At 34.7% G+C, this 17,926-nt stretch overlaps 1 pseudogene; it reads left to right on the top strand.

Moving 5' to 3' along the window:
- Positions 1–7,593: 7,593 nt before the first annotated feature.
- Positions 7,594–11,957, top strand: LOC146935950 (putative disease resistance RPP13-like protein 1; annotated as a pseudogene).
- Positions 11,958–17,926: the final 5,969 nt, after the last annotated feature.

Below are 17,926 nucleotides of genomic sequence, written 5' to 3' on the forward strand. Positions count from 1 at the left end.
GTTTCTGATATGGATTTTGATTCTGAGGATGATCAAGATGATCATGCCTCGGACATGGTTATAGACACTGATTCTGACCAACCTTCGACCAATCATCATCAAACCTAGCCATTGTACCCACAGCCTCACCAAAACCCTGTAGACAACCTTCACAACCCACCATATTCCTGGATTCTCAAATATTACAAGATGTGTGGGAAGACATTGCTACTGAGTTGATCAAGCTGATAGAAGGAAGACATGACTTGGGTCACACATTCAGCTATCAGAAGCAATGGAGGAGATTGAAAGAGAGAGTAATCAATGTCATCTCAGCTCTGCATGATTCATGTATAGAAGCTCAAGAGCAAGCTAAGCAGAAGTTGGAAGACTGGTTGAATGGTGTGGAAGAAAGTCTTGATGACATAAAGGTCATTGGTACCTGGGTGAGGAATTCTTTAAGCATCAGAGGAGAAGTTAATGTTGTTAAAGTTCAAGGCTGAAACAGATTCTAAGATGGAAGAAGCAAGACTCAGAGAAGAGAAGCACAAGTCAGAGATGGATCGGAAACTTGCAGAAACACAAGAGATGCTGAAGAAGATCTTAGAGAAACAAAACAATTCAAACCCTTAGTTGCACACCTATAGCTTGATTGTGTTCTTTATGCTTCTGATATATAATGTTTTATCTTTTGCGTCTGACTTAGTTTTTGCTTCTGACTTAGTTTTTGCCTCTGATTTAGTTTTTGCTTCTGATTACCTTTTGCTTCTGAACTCTGTGTATATTGTTCATATTATTTAGTTTTTGCTCTGATAATCATTTTGGTTTTTATGCTCTGATTAATTTATTTTTTACCTTGGGAAAATGGTTTATATGCTTACATGTTGCTCTGAACCTTTATTTTATGTTTTTCTCATCTCTTCTTTTTGTTTATTTCTTTTTGTTAATGACAAAAGGGGGAGTATATGTGATAGTATTTAATGGCTTTGAGCCCCATTAATAATATTTGAAAATTTTGAAAAACTTCTATCCTTTTTACCTGAAAGGTATAAGCTATGAACGAAAGAAGGAGTATCAAATTTCAAATAAAATTAATTGAACCATTCTTCTTATCCATAATCTACTTCTTTCCATTTTATTTTAAGCTCTGATATTATTGTGTGCTACAATGAATTTAGTTAACCTGGATAGAACTTAGGGGGAGCTTACAAACCTCACCTTAAAGACTATCAGACTCAGGGGGAGTTAGAGCTTACAAACCTCAGTCTCTGAGCTTACAAACCTTAGAACCCCAAAGTCAACTCGTTAATTAGATTAACAACAATTGATCAATTTTAAATATTATTGTTTGTCATCATCAAAAAGGGGGAGATTGTTGGAACAAAACGTGTTTAACAATGAACCTTAAAAAGTTTTGATGATAACAAGGTATTAAAAATTGTAAATTGGACTAGCTAATATTTGTTCAACTGTACAGGACCATAGTCAAAAATTTATATCATACAAAGGTTCTGAATGAGCAAATAAAGAGCAAAAGAAATCAATGAAATTGAAGCTTAGATGCTCCTGAAGGCAAAGTGCTCCTGAAGACTAAAGCGCTCCTGAAGGAAAAGTGCTACTGAAGACTAAAGCGCTCCTGGAGTCAAAGTGCTCCTGAAGACTAGTGCTCCTGAAGACTAGAGGTCCTGAAGCACCACGTCATCAGAAGCTACATCATCAGAAGCTGCCTCATCTAAGGACAGCAGAAGACTAGTGGAACTTTGCAACGATCATTTTTTGTGAAGATTTGAAGGCATTGGATGCTTATCCTCGAAAGCGTTGACATTGTACTTTGTACGTACTGTACAACCACCTTCTCCACTACTCTGCAGTTGTCCGCGGTACAAGACAAGAAAACAGCTCCAGAATACGGCTACGCCTGCGAAGATGTTCCTTTACAATGGGAATGGATTTCAAATTGGTTCTTCATAGGACAACAACCATATCAGGCAAAAGATCATTGGTGAAAGATCAAGCTTCAACAACGACTCTTTAATGTGCTGGCAATTTCACAACGTCTCTTTCACACCTCTATACATAGGAGTGAAGACTTAGAGATTTGGTGACTCTAATGCTGAACGAAAGACTCCCAATATTTTTACAAGTGCCAAACCTGTGCTGAAATTGTTCTGCATTCACTTAGAATTTCTGTTTCTCAAAGTCTCATCTTAGAAATTCTTAAGTCTTAGAGTCTGTATCTGATTGTATTGTGAGCACCTCTGACTGTATATCAAGTGTTCAATCTCAAACATTTTTCTTTGTAATCTTGTTTGATTAGGAAGTCTCTTGCAGTACTTGAGCATAGAAGTATCTTGATTGTGTTCTTGAGGATAGGAAGACTCTTGCGAAGTGTGCTTGAGCAAAGGAAGTCTCTTGTTGTGTGCTTGAGCAATTGTAATCAGATATTACATTCTAGTGAACTCTCCTTCGAAGTGCAAGGGGGACAGGACTACTTCCGGTTTGTGAAAGGAATTGGTATAATTGCTTTGTGTCTTTCTTCTTCTCTCTCTCTGTTTTTATCCGTTGATTTCAGATTCTGATTATCACTTCAGAAGCTGTCTCACTTAGCTTCTGACCAGTGTGTTTCAGTTTTTAGGAGAAAACGATGAAATTTCCAAAACACAATTCAACCCCCCTTCTTGTGTTTTCCTCACCTTCACTCTAGCCTTTCATTGCTATTCTGAGACATATCATGAGACTTCTGTTTTAAACTAGCTCCATTTTGTTAGTTTCTTCATTCTATTTTTTAATATTTGTATCAAGGTGTGATATATCTTATGATCGAGTGATATTATGGATATGGAAATCTCCTAAGGCATAGTGCTTTCACATCAAACATGTTAGAAAACGACTCAATCTTTGCCCGCACATCAAACATGTTAGAAAAAAAACTCAATCTTTTAGTTATTCAAAAACGTTAGGCCTTCTTCATAGGAATGATTTCAATGTTATCCAAACTTGTGGGGTACTTCTGGTATTACGACTACTAACCTCCTTCTGGTAGTACGACATCTAACCAAAAGGCTTGGACTACAAAGTTCACTATCATCTGATCTAAAATTAGAGTAGAACTTTTCTTTTGAAAGAGTTTTCCAAAAACAACAATTTGAATCAATGTCACATTTAAATGATTTTTCAGGAACGGTTTTCGACCGTTCTTTTGCCTGGAAACTCCTAGCAACTTGAAATGAATTTTAATCATGTTGTATTGTCTTCGAAAATATTTTAAGAACCATTGATATTCAAACTTCATATCTTTGATCAATCATGTGATGTCTTGGTTTGTCAATTTACATGATTCCTCACTACAAAACACTCAAAACACCCATGGAGTTCATGATTTAGAATAAAAGTGAATCACAACGACTCGAGTGAAAACAATACAATATTTTCCTCAAACCATTGACAACTCCTCTAACTCTCATCTTATTTGTCTTTAAATGCATAATAAAGGACTAAAAACATAACCAAAAATATCATATGATGCTTCATCATCAAGTAACAAAATAGCTCAAATCTTAAATTTGCACAAGTTTTTTCAGAGAACATACCTTTTCGAAGAGCTTTCTCATACCATCCATCATCCCTTTTCTAAGATTGACTAACTTACAACTTCCATCAAAGCAAAAAAATGCTTAAAGAAGATAGTCGATACTCTTAAACAAATTATTTTCAAGTATATATATATGTATCTCCTAAAGCCAGTGGGGTTGGTCACGGCATTTTCCCACTACAGCCGTCATGTGAATGCACCTTACTATGTACGTGAAGAAATTATAAACAAACATTAAAGTTCAATACTATTTACACACTTTAGAGGTCTTTTAGAGTTATAACACGACTTATGTTAAGGTGTGATATATTTGAGAAAGTAGGCTTACAAAACAAATTGGAGTTAGATTTTAACCTATGGATCCCTAAACTATGAAGTACATCCATCCCTTCCTTTTTTGTGCAAAAACAAGATGGCTACTAGTAGAACTGCTTCTTCTTAATTATTTGAAGATACCAATTTCTGACTCTTGATTTTTTTTGTAGACCAGCTTTTTGTAGTTTATCTACATTTTTAATTCTTTTTACTTCGTTTGATAACCAAGTTCTACTGGTATTCCACCCCAAACTTACAATGTTACTAATTCCAAAGAGAAACCCCTCGAGATGCCTGGAGTTGAAATTCGAATGGTGCCTCCTGGCTATTTTGTTACTGCTGATTATAAGACCCAAAGAGTTCGATTGTATTTTGATGAATCTAATAAGGTCATCAGGGCTCCAACAATTAGTTGATTCATCAACTAAATATTGTTCAAATGAGATTTGGGTATAAGGCTAGTGATGTAATTTAAAGAATAAATGAAGTTTTTTTTATTAGAATAAACAAGGGGGGTGGGAATAAAGCTAGCATATGTAATTTGAAGAATAAACAAGGGTGTTGTTGTGACATTTTCGGGTTCATACATGCTTAAGCTTATGATTTGTGATATGCATATTAATATTTATCCAAATAAATTAAGCACAAGAGGATTTGTCACACATTATTGGCGTCCGGCATGTGATGGGTACTGGAAAGTATTTAGGATTACCTTCAATGATTGGTAGAGATAAGAGGTCCGTTTTTTCTTTTTATCAAAGATCATATCTGGAGACGAATAAATGCATGGAGGGGACGAGCATCATCGAAGGCGGGAAAGGAAGTTATGATCAAATCTGTGTTACAATCTATTCCCTCATAAATAATGAGTATTTACCTTCTGCCGAATTCAGTTATAGATGATATTGAGAAGATGATCAATGCATTTTGGTGGGGAGGAAGGAGTAACAACCGAGGGATTAAATGGATGGCTTGGGAACGCGTAGCATGCCCCAAAGAGTTTGGAGGAATGAGGTTTCGGAATTTCAAAGCTTTTAATCTTGCTATGGTAGCAAAGCAAGGATGGAGTTTTTTGTCTAATCCTGAATCTCTGGTTGCTAGAGTTTTTAAATCGAGGTACTTTCCCCGATCTTCATTTTTGGGTTCTAAACTCGATAATAACCCGAGCTTTGCTTGGCGGAGTATTTGGAATTAACATCAGTTACTTTTATATGGTGGTAGGTGGACAATTGGACATGGGCAACAAGTTAGCGTGATGAATGATCCATGGTTTCGAGGTGTCCACGGTAGTTGGATTCAATCCCCACAAAGTCAAGGTGTGCATAATTTGCGTGTGTCTGATTTAATGGCTGACGAGGAACGAGTTTGGGACATTGATAAGATTGAATCTTTGTTTTCAGATGATATGGTGCAAGCCATTCTCGACACACCATTGTTTGCGGAAGTTCATAATGATAGAATAGCGTGGATGATGGAACGTAATGGGAGGTATACTGTTATGTCTGGTTATAAATTGGCTATGATGGAGTTGTTACACATTGATCGGTTCCATGTTGAAGGAGAGTGACATAGAATCTGGAAGGTGAATTCCCCTCATAAAGCACGTAATATGTTATGGAGGATTTGCAGGGGGTGTCTTCCGACGCGTCTCCGACTACAATCACGGCATGTACAATGTGAGGTGACATGTCCTTGGTGTGATACGGCTGTTGAGGATGATTGGCGTGCTTTTGTGGGTAGTACGGTGGCGCGTGAGAGTTGGTATTGGGAAGGACTTTCGACTGTGCTGCAAACGCGAGTTGGAACTTAGAGTAGTTTGACAGATTTTGTTTTTGACATATGTTGTTCAGAAAGCCAAGACATTGCTGGTCGGGTGGCTTTACTTCTTTGGCAAATTTGGGTTGCACGTAATGATGCCATTTGGAACGACGCTCATCATACTTCAACAAGCATAGGAAAGACAACAATAGATGCATGGCAACAATGGCAAGAGGTTCATCAACATCCCTCACCATCGGTTATGCAACAAGAGCAGAATAGAGCGCAAGGTAACATCTCAGTTTGGGAAAAATTGAGGGAGACATGGTTGAAGTGCAATGTGGATGCCGCATTCCATGACCGTAACCATCTTACATCTTTTGCATGCTGTGTTAGAGACTCCCGTGGGAAATTTATTCAGGCTCAAACGAACATTTTCCAATGATAACATTTTGTTGAACACATCATAAGTGAAAAATAATTATTGCATACTTCAATTCTCATAAACTTTTGAATGAAAACGTGGTAGTTACTTGTGATTACATTCAATTAATTCGAAATTGTAGAAGAAAAAAAAATGTCACAACAATCGAAAGCAAGGATTTATCTTAAAGTGTCGAGACAAAAACTTTTTATAGAATGATACTTTGCTTCATCATACCCAAATTAAAAACTCTATAAATAGAACCCAACTTATCCCCGTGAGTTTAGCTTAGTTGGTAGGGATAATGCATATTATATGCAGGGGCTGGGATTCGAACCCCAGACACTCCACGTCTCCACATTTAAAATATATGAGCTCCGGTCACTAAACTACTTGACAAAAAAAAAAAAAACCAACTTCAAAATTAATGATTTAGAAATTAAAATGATTTGAAAAAACCTTCAACTAACTAGTTTATTTGAAGCTTGGTAACAAAAGCTTTTAGTAGAATGTACGAGGTACGAGTACGTGTTCGTGGTACATAACATCCGAGGGAAAGCTTTAAAGAAATTTTATGCAAAATTTATTTAGCTTCAAAGAAAGCTTCAAAGAAATTTTGTGCAAATTTATTTGCTTTCTTTTTCTTTGATCTTCGCTTATCTTGGTTCGTCAATTTTGATACATTATTGGTGGAATTTGTGCAAACCAATTCATAAAAGTATCATGAACCAGTACACAAGTATCAATTCGCGGTGTTCGCAACATGTCAAGAGAATTATATGACTATAACTTACATATAACTAGCTAGTAGCTACCCATTTAAAGAAAGAAAAAAAATGGACGATTTATTCATATTTGTTAAATAATGTATGGAAAGTCGTAGGTTTCCACCAACTCCACTTTTGTTATCTTTCTTTCTTTGGATATTGAAATCGGCATTGAAGTATGAATAGAATAAAAGAATCACAGAAGAATCTTCTTTGGTAGAATATAAAAGCACAATCATCCATCCAAAATGTAAGCACGTGAGAAAGAATACACAACGCACGGACCTAACACATTGTTTGAGTTTTTGTTTTTTCTTCGTTGGTTCTCTTCATCATAGTTAGTCCTATTAGGCTATTTATGGTCTGCTTCAAGAAGAAAACCAAAGTAAACGGTTAACGGTTTATTTTTTTTTTATATTTTTTTTGGGTTTTTGAACCTACTACTATTTAAGATATCATCGAACACAATACATGAACACATCTTTCATTCAGAATTTGAACTTTGATTCACAATATTTATAAGACTTGTCCCTTTCCGCTAAGTCCAACATTTACTTATAACACATTATTTGAGCTTAACTAGAGTGTATCGTAATTATGAAAAGGATGTACAAGTGCATCTAATCACAACTCAACTCGAGAATACTTGTAGATGTATTTTAGGAACCAATATAAGAAAATGACAAGAGTTTGTTTTCAGCGTTTGAACTCTTGACCTTTTACAACAACTTTACCGTTGCATTAAGACTCTCCTTTTTTTACATTATTTGGTTGTTTTACATTATTCCTTTTTGACTCTAACACATCAAACTTACTTTTGCGTTGAAAACATGTAAACATATATTACGAATAAACCCTCAATTTAGTTGCTCAATTTTAGTCTTCCTCCAACTTCTTCCTTGAAATATATAAAATTATAAATAGTTCCCAAAGTATATGAAATTCGACATTTTATTCGGTAAAGTATATGAAAATTTGTTACGTTAGTCCCTGACATCTTAACAAGCAGACACTGAAATAACAAATCTCATATATTTGAGGGATTAATTATTATTTTTATGAGTAATTATTATTCACACACAAGTTATCCCATCTCCAATTTACATTCCTGAAATCATGGCAGAAACAGTGATTGGTGGAGCTTTCCTCTCTGCTTTCTTTGATGTTGTCTTCAAAAGACTAGCATCACCTGAAGTTGCGAATTTGATCCTTGGAAACAAGCTTGACAAGAAATTGCTTCAGAGGCTGGAGACAACTTTGAGAGTGGTTAGAGCTGTGCTTAATGATGCTGAGAAGAAACAGATCAGGGATTCTGATGTCAACAACTGGCTCAATGATCTCAAAGATGCTGTCTATGTGGCTGACGACTTATTGGATGAAGTTTCGACAAAAACTGTGATTCAAAAAGAGGTAACTAATCTGTTTTCTCGCTTTTTCAATGTGCAAGATAGGGGTATGGTTAGTAAGTTTGAAGATATAGTTGAGAGACTAGAATCTATCTTGAAACTCAAAGACAGTCTTGAACTCAAAGAGATTGCAGTGGAGAATTTGTCATATAAAACTCCATCAACATCTCTCCAAGACGGAACTTGTGTATATGGCAGGGATAAAGACAAGGAGGGCATCATCAAGTTTTTGTTAGATGATAACAGTGATGATGGTGAAGAAGTGACTGTGATACCTATTGTGGGTATGGGAGGGGTAGGAAAGACTACTTTAGCTCAGTTGGTGTACAATGATGACTATTTGAAGCATGTATTTGATTTTAAAGCTTGGGTTTGTGTTTCTGAAGAGTTTGACATTTTGAGGGTTACAAAGATTATAACACAAGCAGTTACAAGAAGAACTTGTGAAATGAATGATCTAAATTTACTTCAACTCGATTTGCAAGGTATGTTGAAAGAAAGGAAATTCTTTGTTGTTTTGGATGATGTTTGGATTGAGGATTATGTCAATTGGGATCTTCTTATAAAACCTTTTCAACGTGGGATTAAGGGAAGTAAAATTCTCGTAACAACTCGTAGTGAAAGGTTGCATCTGTAGTCCAAACAGTTCAAACTTACAGGCTAAACCAGTTGTCGAATGAAGATTGTTGGTTAGTGTTTGCAACCCATGCATGTTTTACCCCGGGATCTGGTAGGAATGCAACATCTCTAGAAAAAATTGGCCGAGAGATTGTTAAAAAGTGCAAGGGATTGCCTTTAGCAGCACAATCACTTGGAGGCATTCTGCGAAGAAAACATGGCATAGTGGATTGGAGTAATGTACTGAAGAGTGACATTTGGGAATTGTCTGAAAGTGAAAGTAAGATCATTCCGGCATTGAGAATTAGTTATCACTATCTCCCTCCACATTTGAAACGCTGTTTTGTTTATTGTTCGCTATATCCCAAAGATTATGAATTTGAGAAAAATGATTTAATCTTGTTGTGGATGGCCGAAGATCTTTTATTGCCATCGAGAAAAGGAATGACTTTAGAAGAGGTTGGTTCTGAGTATTTTGATTATTTAGTTTCGAGATCATTTTTTCAACAATCAAGTACTCGGAACATGTCATTTGTGATGCACGATCTCATGCATGATTTAGCAACATTCTTAGGTGGAGAATTCTTCTTTAGATCGGAAGAACTTGGGAAAGAAACCAAGATTAACATCAAGACTCGTCATTTGTCATTCACCAAATTCGATGGTCTAATCTCAGAAAACTTTGAAGTACTTGGTAGAGTAAAATTTCTGAGAACATTCTTACCGATCAACTTTGAAGTTGCTGCATTCAACAATGAAAAGGTGCCATGTATCTCGCTATTGAAGCTTAAATACTTGCGAGTTTTGTCATTTTGTCACTTCAGAAATCTTGACATGTTGCCTGATTCAATAGGTGAATTGAACCATTTGCGTTACTTGAATCTCTCATTGACAGGAATAAGGACCCTGCCAGAGTCATTGTGTAACTTGTACAATCTGCAAACTTTGAATCTGTTTGGTTGTTATAAGCTGACAATGCTACCATGTGGAATGCAAAATCTTGTGAACTTGTGCTATCTTGATATTGCTGAAACTGCATTAAAAGAGATGCCCAAAGGTATGAGCAAATTAAACCAGTTGCATCATCTAAGTTATTTCATTGTGGGCAAGCAAGAAGAGGATGGTATCAAGGAATTGGGAGGACTTTCAAATCTTCATGGATCTCTTTCAATTAGGAAGTTAGAGAATGTTACTAATGGGAGTGAAGCATTGGAGGCAAAAATGATGGATAAGAAGCACATTAACAGCTTATTCTTGGAATGGTTTTCAAGTGATGATTGTACAGATTCTCAAACAGAAATTGATATACTTTGCAAATTACAACCTTACCAAGACTTGAAATTGCTATCAATAAATGGCTATAGGGGTACAAGATTTCCAGATTGGATTGGGAATTCTTCCTACCACAATATGACTAGTCTAACAATCTCTTATTGTGAGAATTGTTGTTTGCTTCCTTCACTTGGGCAACTAACAACTCTCAAGTACCTCACTATTTCAGATTTGAATGGGCTAGAGACTATAGATGATAGTTTCTACAAAAACGGAGATTCTTCTTCTTCCGTAACACCATTTCCTTTGCTTGAATTTCTTGAATTTGAAAACATGCCTTCTTGGAAGGTGTGGCATTCATCTGAGTCACGTGCTTTTCCTCAACTTAAGCGTCTCACAATAGAAAATTGTCCAAAATTAAGAGGAGATTTACCAGTTCACCTTTCTTCATTGAAAACACTTACAATTAGAAGTTGTGAGCATCTTGTCTCTTCTCTCCCAAAAGCTCCTTCTGTTCTTAGTTTACAGATATTAAAAAGCCACAAAGTAGTTTTGCAAGAATTACCTTTTTCAATCGAGTTTCTAAAAATTAAAGGAAGTCCAGTGGTGGAGTCTGTTCTTGTGGCCATCGCCGTCACCCAACCAACATGTGTCCAATTCCAATATTTAGAATTAACAGATTGTTCATCTGCCATATCTTATCCAGGTGATTGTTTATGCATATCAATGAAGACTTTGCATATAGAGGATTTTAGAGAACTAGAATTCACAAAACAGCACACTCACAAGTTACTAGAGTCATTGTCAATACACAACAGCTGTGATTCACTCACATCTCTCCCATTGGATATCTTTCCGAAACTCAAACGTCTCTACATCAGCAACTGTGAAAATCTGGAATCTCTTTTGGTATCAAAGTCACAGGATTTTACTCTTCAAAATTTGACTTCTTTTGAGATCCGCGAATGCCCCAATTTAGTATCATTGTCAAATGAAGGATTGCCTGCACCCAACATGACCCGTTTTCTCATTTCCAAGTGCAACAAGTTAAAGTCACTGCCTCATGAGATGAACATTCTTCTTCTGAAGTTGGAATATTTCCGACTAGAAACCTGTCCAGAAATTGAATCCTTTCCTAAAAGTGGTATGCCACCTAAGTTGAGATCGATTCGCATCATGAATTGCGAGAAACTACTTACTGGCCTGTCCTGGCCTTCCATGAACATGCTTACTGATGTAACGATTCAGGGTCCATGTGATGGGATCAAGTCTTTCCCAAAAGAAGGTTTGTTACATGCTTCCCTTAAGTCTCTAACACTACTTACATTTTCTAAATTGGAGATGTTGGATTGTAAGGGCCTTATCCATCTCACCTCCCTCCAACAGTTAAGAATTAGGAACTGCCCAAAATTTGGTGAACATGGTTGGAGAAACACTGCCTGCCTCTCACCTAAATCTTTACATCATTGGATGTCCTTTGCTGGAAGAAAGGTGTCACATGAAAGACCCTCAAGTTTGGAACAAAATTTCCCACATAAGGGACATTGATGTTGATCATAAAAGGATTTCATGAACTACTATTCCCAACTAGTAATTGTTATGCTCTTGCAGTCTTGCTTACTTCATTATCTTGCAAAATAAAAATTATTATTTTAGTGTAGTTTATTTAACCTATTTTGAAAGTAAAGAGATTCATAATTTTAGTTAATGATTTGTTCATAATTTCTTTTTGTTTTGTCTTCAATAAAAATTGTAAGTACATTTAACTTGGTTTTGTATTCAACAAGCCTATGAGAGTACTTAGTCTGTTCATAGTTGATTATAAATGTATATATCAGAAATTTATTTTGATCCAATTTTCTTTTAAGTGAACATCTTGTTTATTTTTCATCAAAAAGCTAACTTTGGAATAAACTAGCAGTCATCATGTTCTTGTTTCCCTTTAGTTGTGCTATATGCGTAGATGCTCACTTCTTTGAACTGTTAAGTCAGAGCAATGACTTTTGTTTAGCATGCAGTTCATATCATGGACAAACGAATTGGTGCCTCTTTAGTCAGTAGGACCCATGCGGAGCACGGGTCGATGGTCTAGTATGTATGTGTGTATATATATATATATATATATATATATATATATATATATATATATATATATATATATATATATATATATATATATATATACATATATATATATATAGTAAATTACACTCCCCTCCCTCAAAGATGCTTGAATTACACTCCTCTCCCCTCTTATGTTAAAATATACACTTCCCTCCCCTCTCATTCAAAACATATTAGAAAACATTTCACTCCCCTCCCATAAGAGAAGCTTGAATTACATTCCCCTCCCCTCTTATGTTAAAATCTACATTTTACTCCCTTAATATATTTTTTTTTATTTCTAATAATCTAGCAAAAAAATAATAATCTAACACACTTCGAAAAAAATAGTACTGCGGGTTTATTTTAATATAATCAAAATTTGAATACACATTTTTCGTTATTTTTTTATTCACAATTTCATTAACATATAGTTTTAAGTCCTATTATAAAATATGAAACAACCAAAAATAAAATTAAAATATGTGAAAAATTACTAAAGACAATAAAGTATGATTATTTAAAAGTTAATTTTATATTATAAATTATATACTTAATAGCAAAATATTTAAATTTGATTATCATTGACATTTAAATTATAAAGAAATGAATTTATTTATTTTAAATGGTGGTTCAAAATTAGTATATATCATAAAAATATTTATTTATATTAAAATAGATTAAAGTGTACTGCATATTTAATTATTAAAGGAGATGGTTGTAATTCAAGCATATTATAGGGGAGAGGAGTGTTGATTTTACTTTTCAAGGGAGGGAAGTGTATATTTTAACATAAGAGGGGAGGGGAGTGTAATTCAAGCATCTTTAAGGGGGAGGTGAGTGTAATTTACTCATATATATATATATATATATATATATGAACCGGACCGGTTCAGCCATTGAACCTGCCTGAACCGGTCCAACCCAAGCCCACCTCCAGCGCCCCTTTTCTGTTTTGCAGGCCCAACTGTTTCTCCAGTTACTACATGCAGACCCCTTTATACTGCTGCACCCTCCTCTGCATCTTGTTTTAAAACTCTTGCATTTCTTTTCCATGTCTTTTAGTATTTTCATAATTTTTTTTTAGCATCTTATTTAAATCTGTTATCATGCATTGATATTTCTTGATTTTATTTTCATACATTCTCTTGTTTTAAAATCATACATGTTTTTTTTTTTTAGTACCTAGTTTTGGTTAAAGAAAATTTTAATCTCTATCTCATATATCATAGCTTATGTAAGCTTTTTAAACAAAAATCCCCACATGCATATTTCATTTCATTTTGCCTTTGCATTTTGGTGTCCTCATTTCTAATGCTTTATCATTTTAATTTGTTAAGTTTCATTGTACTAGTGTGTATTTAGGAAATGATGTAATTTATCTTTTGCACTTTATTTTTCCATGTCATTTATATTTTGTCGAAAGGCTTTAGCATGTATGTAGATTCCTTGTAAATATCCATAAATGAGAAGTAGCACCGACACTCACACATTTATTTTTACCGCTTTATATATATATATATATATATATATATATATATATATATATATATATATCCAAAAAATGCAAAAAAATTAGGTTAGGGATTATGTGGTGATCCAACGTCACTACAAAAATCCACGCGCTTTATTTTTTTGTTCCGTTAGTCTAATTTTCATTTAATACTCAAAAATAACAAAAACATTCAAATAATCAAAAATCACAAAAATATTTTCATAACAAACCTTGATCCTAAATCAAGCGATCGTCTTTTTATTTTATTTTCTTAATCAAACTTTAATCAATTTAATTCTATTTCGAGTCTATTTTCTTTAATATTAAAAAAAAACACAAAGAAATACTTATTGGCCACTTTGGCTTTCTTTCATTTTAAAACCTTTTTTCAAAAACATTAAAAAAATACTCAACAAATCAAACGTCAATTTCTACCCCGAACTACGAGGTTTTGATCCCTCACGGGTACGTAGGTGTCATACCCCAATTTTTGACCAAGAATCACTAACACGCGTCGTTTGACTCTAATCGATCTCTGATTTTTCAGTAAAAAATTCGGCATAGAGGTATTTTAAAATACCTCATATTTGGTTTCGAGTTGGGCCCTCTTCTCTCAATTTTTATTTATTATTACTTTTAGTTCTTATTTTTATTTAAATATCTTTTAGTTAATTAATTTTAAATTCATTTAAAATTTTCATTTTTTTATCTCATTTTTGTTTTTATTTTAGTCCTTTGTTATTATTATTATAATTAGTATTTGTTTATTTTAAGTCCAAATTCTAGTCCAAAAATGTCCAAGCCAGCTCAAGACAGCCTTGCATGTCCCCTCTAAACCACACAAGGCCAGTTTCTGTTGCTTTCTTCACAGACCTTATGTCTCAATCCCAGCTCTATAAAACAGGGCTGCAGCATACAAAGAAATGGGGGAGGAATTTTGCCCAGCCAAAAAATACACACAAACAGGGAGCCAATTTTCACAACACAGAAAATTCATCACAAAACCTTCACAAACATATATATCAACCGATCCATATCACCATAACAACACAATCAAACCTGCAAGAAATTTTCCAGCAACAAATAAACCATAAACCCAATCAAACAACATCATTAGTCCTCAAACATAAACCAAACCGACACACACACACAGCAACACCCACACGCACATCAACACACACACGCACAGCCAACACACACATCAACACACGCATACACAACCAACACACACACACCACAAAACCAGACCCACACAATCCAAGAGCTGTTCCGATCCCCAATCACAAACCGAACAGAACCACAACACTGTCAAAATCGGCCGTACAAACCAAACATCACAATCCGTAACCACAAAGCCTCAAAACCAAATCACAAGCTCAACATCAAATCCGTAAGAAAAAAAACATAAAAGGTAGTGCTTTTTTTAAAAAACTTTTAGATCTAGGGTTCAATAATTTTCGTGAGAGAATTTTGAGGTGAGAAAAGGGTGGAGGAGAAGGAAAGGAGAAGAAAGCACGGAAAAAGGACATTTTAGGCTCCGGAGCGGCGCCGCCGCCGCAATGGCTCGCCGGCCACCGCACCGGACTTTCTTCGGCCACCGTCTCTCCCATCGGAGAAGACAAAGAAAAGAAGGAGAGAGAAGAGAGCTTCTCTCTCTAAAAGAAGGAAGAGAGAGAAGGGGGAAAGAAAAATGGGAAGAAAACTGGCCTTACCCCTATATATGCACACCCTGAACCGGTTCGGTTCTGCTGAGCCGAACCAGGCTTAAACCGAACCAGTTTAAGCCCAATTCCCCAGCTTCCCTTTTAGCCCAATTCTGCTTTTTCATTACCGCACCCCCATATCACTGCTTGCACCCCCAACATCTAATTTTATTCCTTTCTCATGCATTCCAATTTTCTCTTGCATTTTTTTATTTCTTTTCTCATGCATTTTTATTAGTTTAGATTTGTTATTCTACATTTGTATTACTTATTCATGCATATTTATTTTCCGTCATTTATTTTTATTGCATAGAATGTATTTAGGGTCAAATGTAACACATAAATGAGAAAAGTGAGTGTGTGTGTGTGTGTGTGTGTGTGTTTTATTTATCGCTTTATATATTATTATTAGGGGCTTTGTGGTGATCCAATGTCACCACAAAAAGTCCACGCGCATTTATCTTTTATCGCTCCGTTAGTTTAATTTTCATTTATTATCAAAAACAACAAAAACATTCAAATATCAAAAAATCACAAAAATATTTTCGTAACAAACCTTGATCTAAAATCAAGTGATCGTTCTTTCTATTTTCTTTCTTAATCAAACATCAATCAATTTAATTCTACTTTGAGTCTATTTTCTTTCAACATAAAAAATACAAACAAGCTTATTTTGCCATTTGACTTTTAATTTTCAAACCTTTTTCAAAACTCATAAAAAACACAACCAATCAAACGTCAATTTCTACCCCGAACTATGAGGTTTTGATCCCTCACGGGTACTTAGGCAAAGGACCATGTCCTTCCAAATCAATAAAAAATATAATCAAAATTGTTTCTTTTCTTTTAATCACTACTTTTTAATTCCTTCTTTTAAACAAAAAAAAAAAAGAGCAAGCAAGTTATAGCACAAAAGTTAGATAAAATCAAGAGGTTCTCGTAGAGTACTACGAATATTTAGGGTGCTAATACCTTCCCTATATATAACCAACCCCCGAACCCTCAATCTCTCAAAAATGTGGTATTTGAACCTTTTTCCATCTTCTTTTGAAAAAATTAAATGTTCGGTCGTGAAATAAAAAAATAGTGAGTCAAATGCTAGTGAAATGGCTTGACCTCCGAAAAATGACGTGACAGTAGGCAAAGGACATTCGTCCTTCCAAATCAATAAAAAATGTCGATAAATTAGGCCACTATTTTCTTTCATCATTTCAAATTCCATTTTTAAAAAGCAAGCAAGTTATAGCACAAAAGTTAAATAAAATCAAGAGGTTCTCGTAAGATACTACGAATATTTAGGGTGCTTAACACCTTCCCTAAATATAACCAACCCCCGAACCCTTAATCCCTAAAAATGTGGTATTTGAACCTTTTTCCACTTTCTTTTGAAAAAAATTAAATGTTCAATCGTGAGATCAAAAGTGAGTCAAACGTTAATCAAATAGCTTTGACCTCCAAAAAAGGACGCGACAAAGTTCTTGTGTTTTTTATCTCATCCCTTTATCTCTTTTACTTTGTTTGTCATTTATTTTATCTCACTATATCTATTTTTATATTTATTTAAACCTTTTATAAGCAATTTATTTTAATTGGTTAAAACATTTTTATGTGCTTATTTTAAATCGTTTTCTAAGGAACACAATTAACCCCCCCCCCCTGTGCGTTTGAAGTCACTTGTTCGACAATATATGGCTTTATTTGATCTCAAGCACAACTGCAAGAGATTTCCTATGCTCAAGAACAAAATCAAGAGACTTCTTATGCTTAAGCACAACTGCAAGAGACTTCTAATCAAACAGAATTACAAAGAAAATTGTTTGATATTGAACAATTGATATACAATCAGTGGTGTTCACAATACAAATCAGATACAAACTCTTAAGACTCTAGAATTTCTAAGATATGAAAGTTGATAAGAAATTCTAAATGAACTTTAATGTGGAACAATTTCACCAGAGTTTTGGCACTTGTAAAATTGTTGTGGGTCTCTTGGAAATCTTCAAGTCTTCACTCCTTTATTTAGAGGTGTGAAAGAGACGTTGTTGATTGCCAGAACATCAAAAAGAGGAGGGGGGGTAGTGATTAGGCTTGTGAGTGACAGTGTCGGGGTAGTGGGACGGCCCCACTAATAGGTGCGGGACCCACCTGGGCTGTTACAATGAACATCTATGACATCCTAACATCTTGACAACATAACATCTTAACAACTTGATGACTTCATAACGACTCGACGACTTAACAACTCTTATCATCTTAACGTCGTAACATCTTAACATCTTAGCATCATGACAACATATGGATCACATAAATAATTCATGTCATATCATAATATAATATAACAATATCAAATGATAATAAACAACATCTTAAAACATCATATTCATCAATCATAAACAACATCATATAACATCATACTTAAACATCAATAATAATTCACTATGTATCTTTGTAAAAACATAATAAATTATCCACAACATATTTTCATGTCAAACCA

The sequence above is a fragment of the Medicago sativa genome, chromosome 3, assembly GCF_051527215.1.
Source record: "Medicago sativa cultivar Bolivia chromosome 3, Bolivia_mono, whole genome shotgun sequence".
Classification (NCBI taxonomy): Eukaryota; Viridiplantae; Streptophyta; class Magnoliopsida; order Fabales; family Fabaceae; genus Medicago; species Medicago sativa.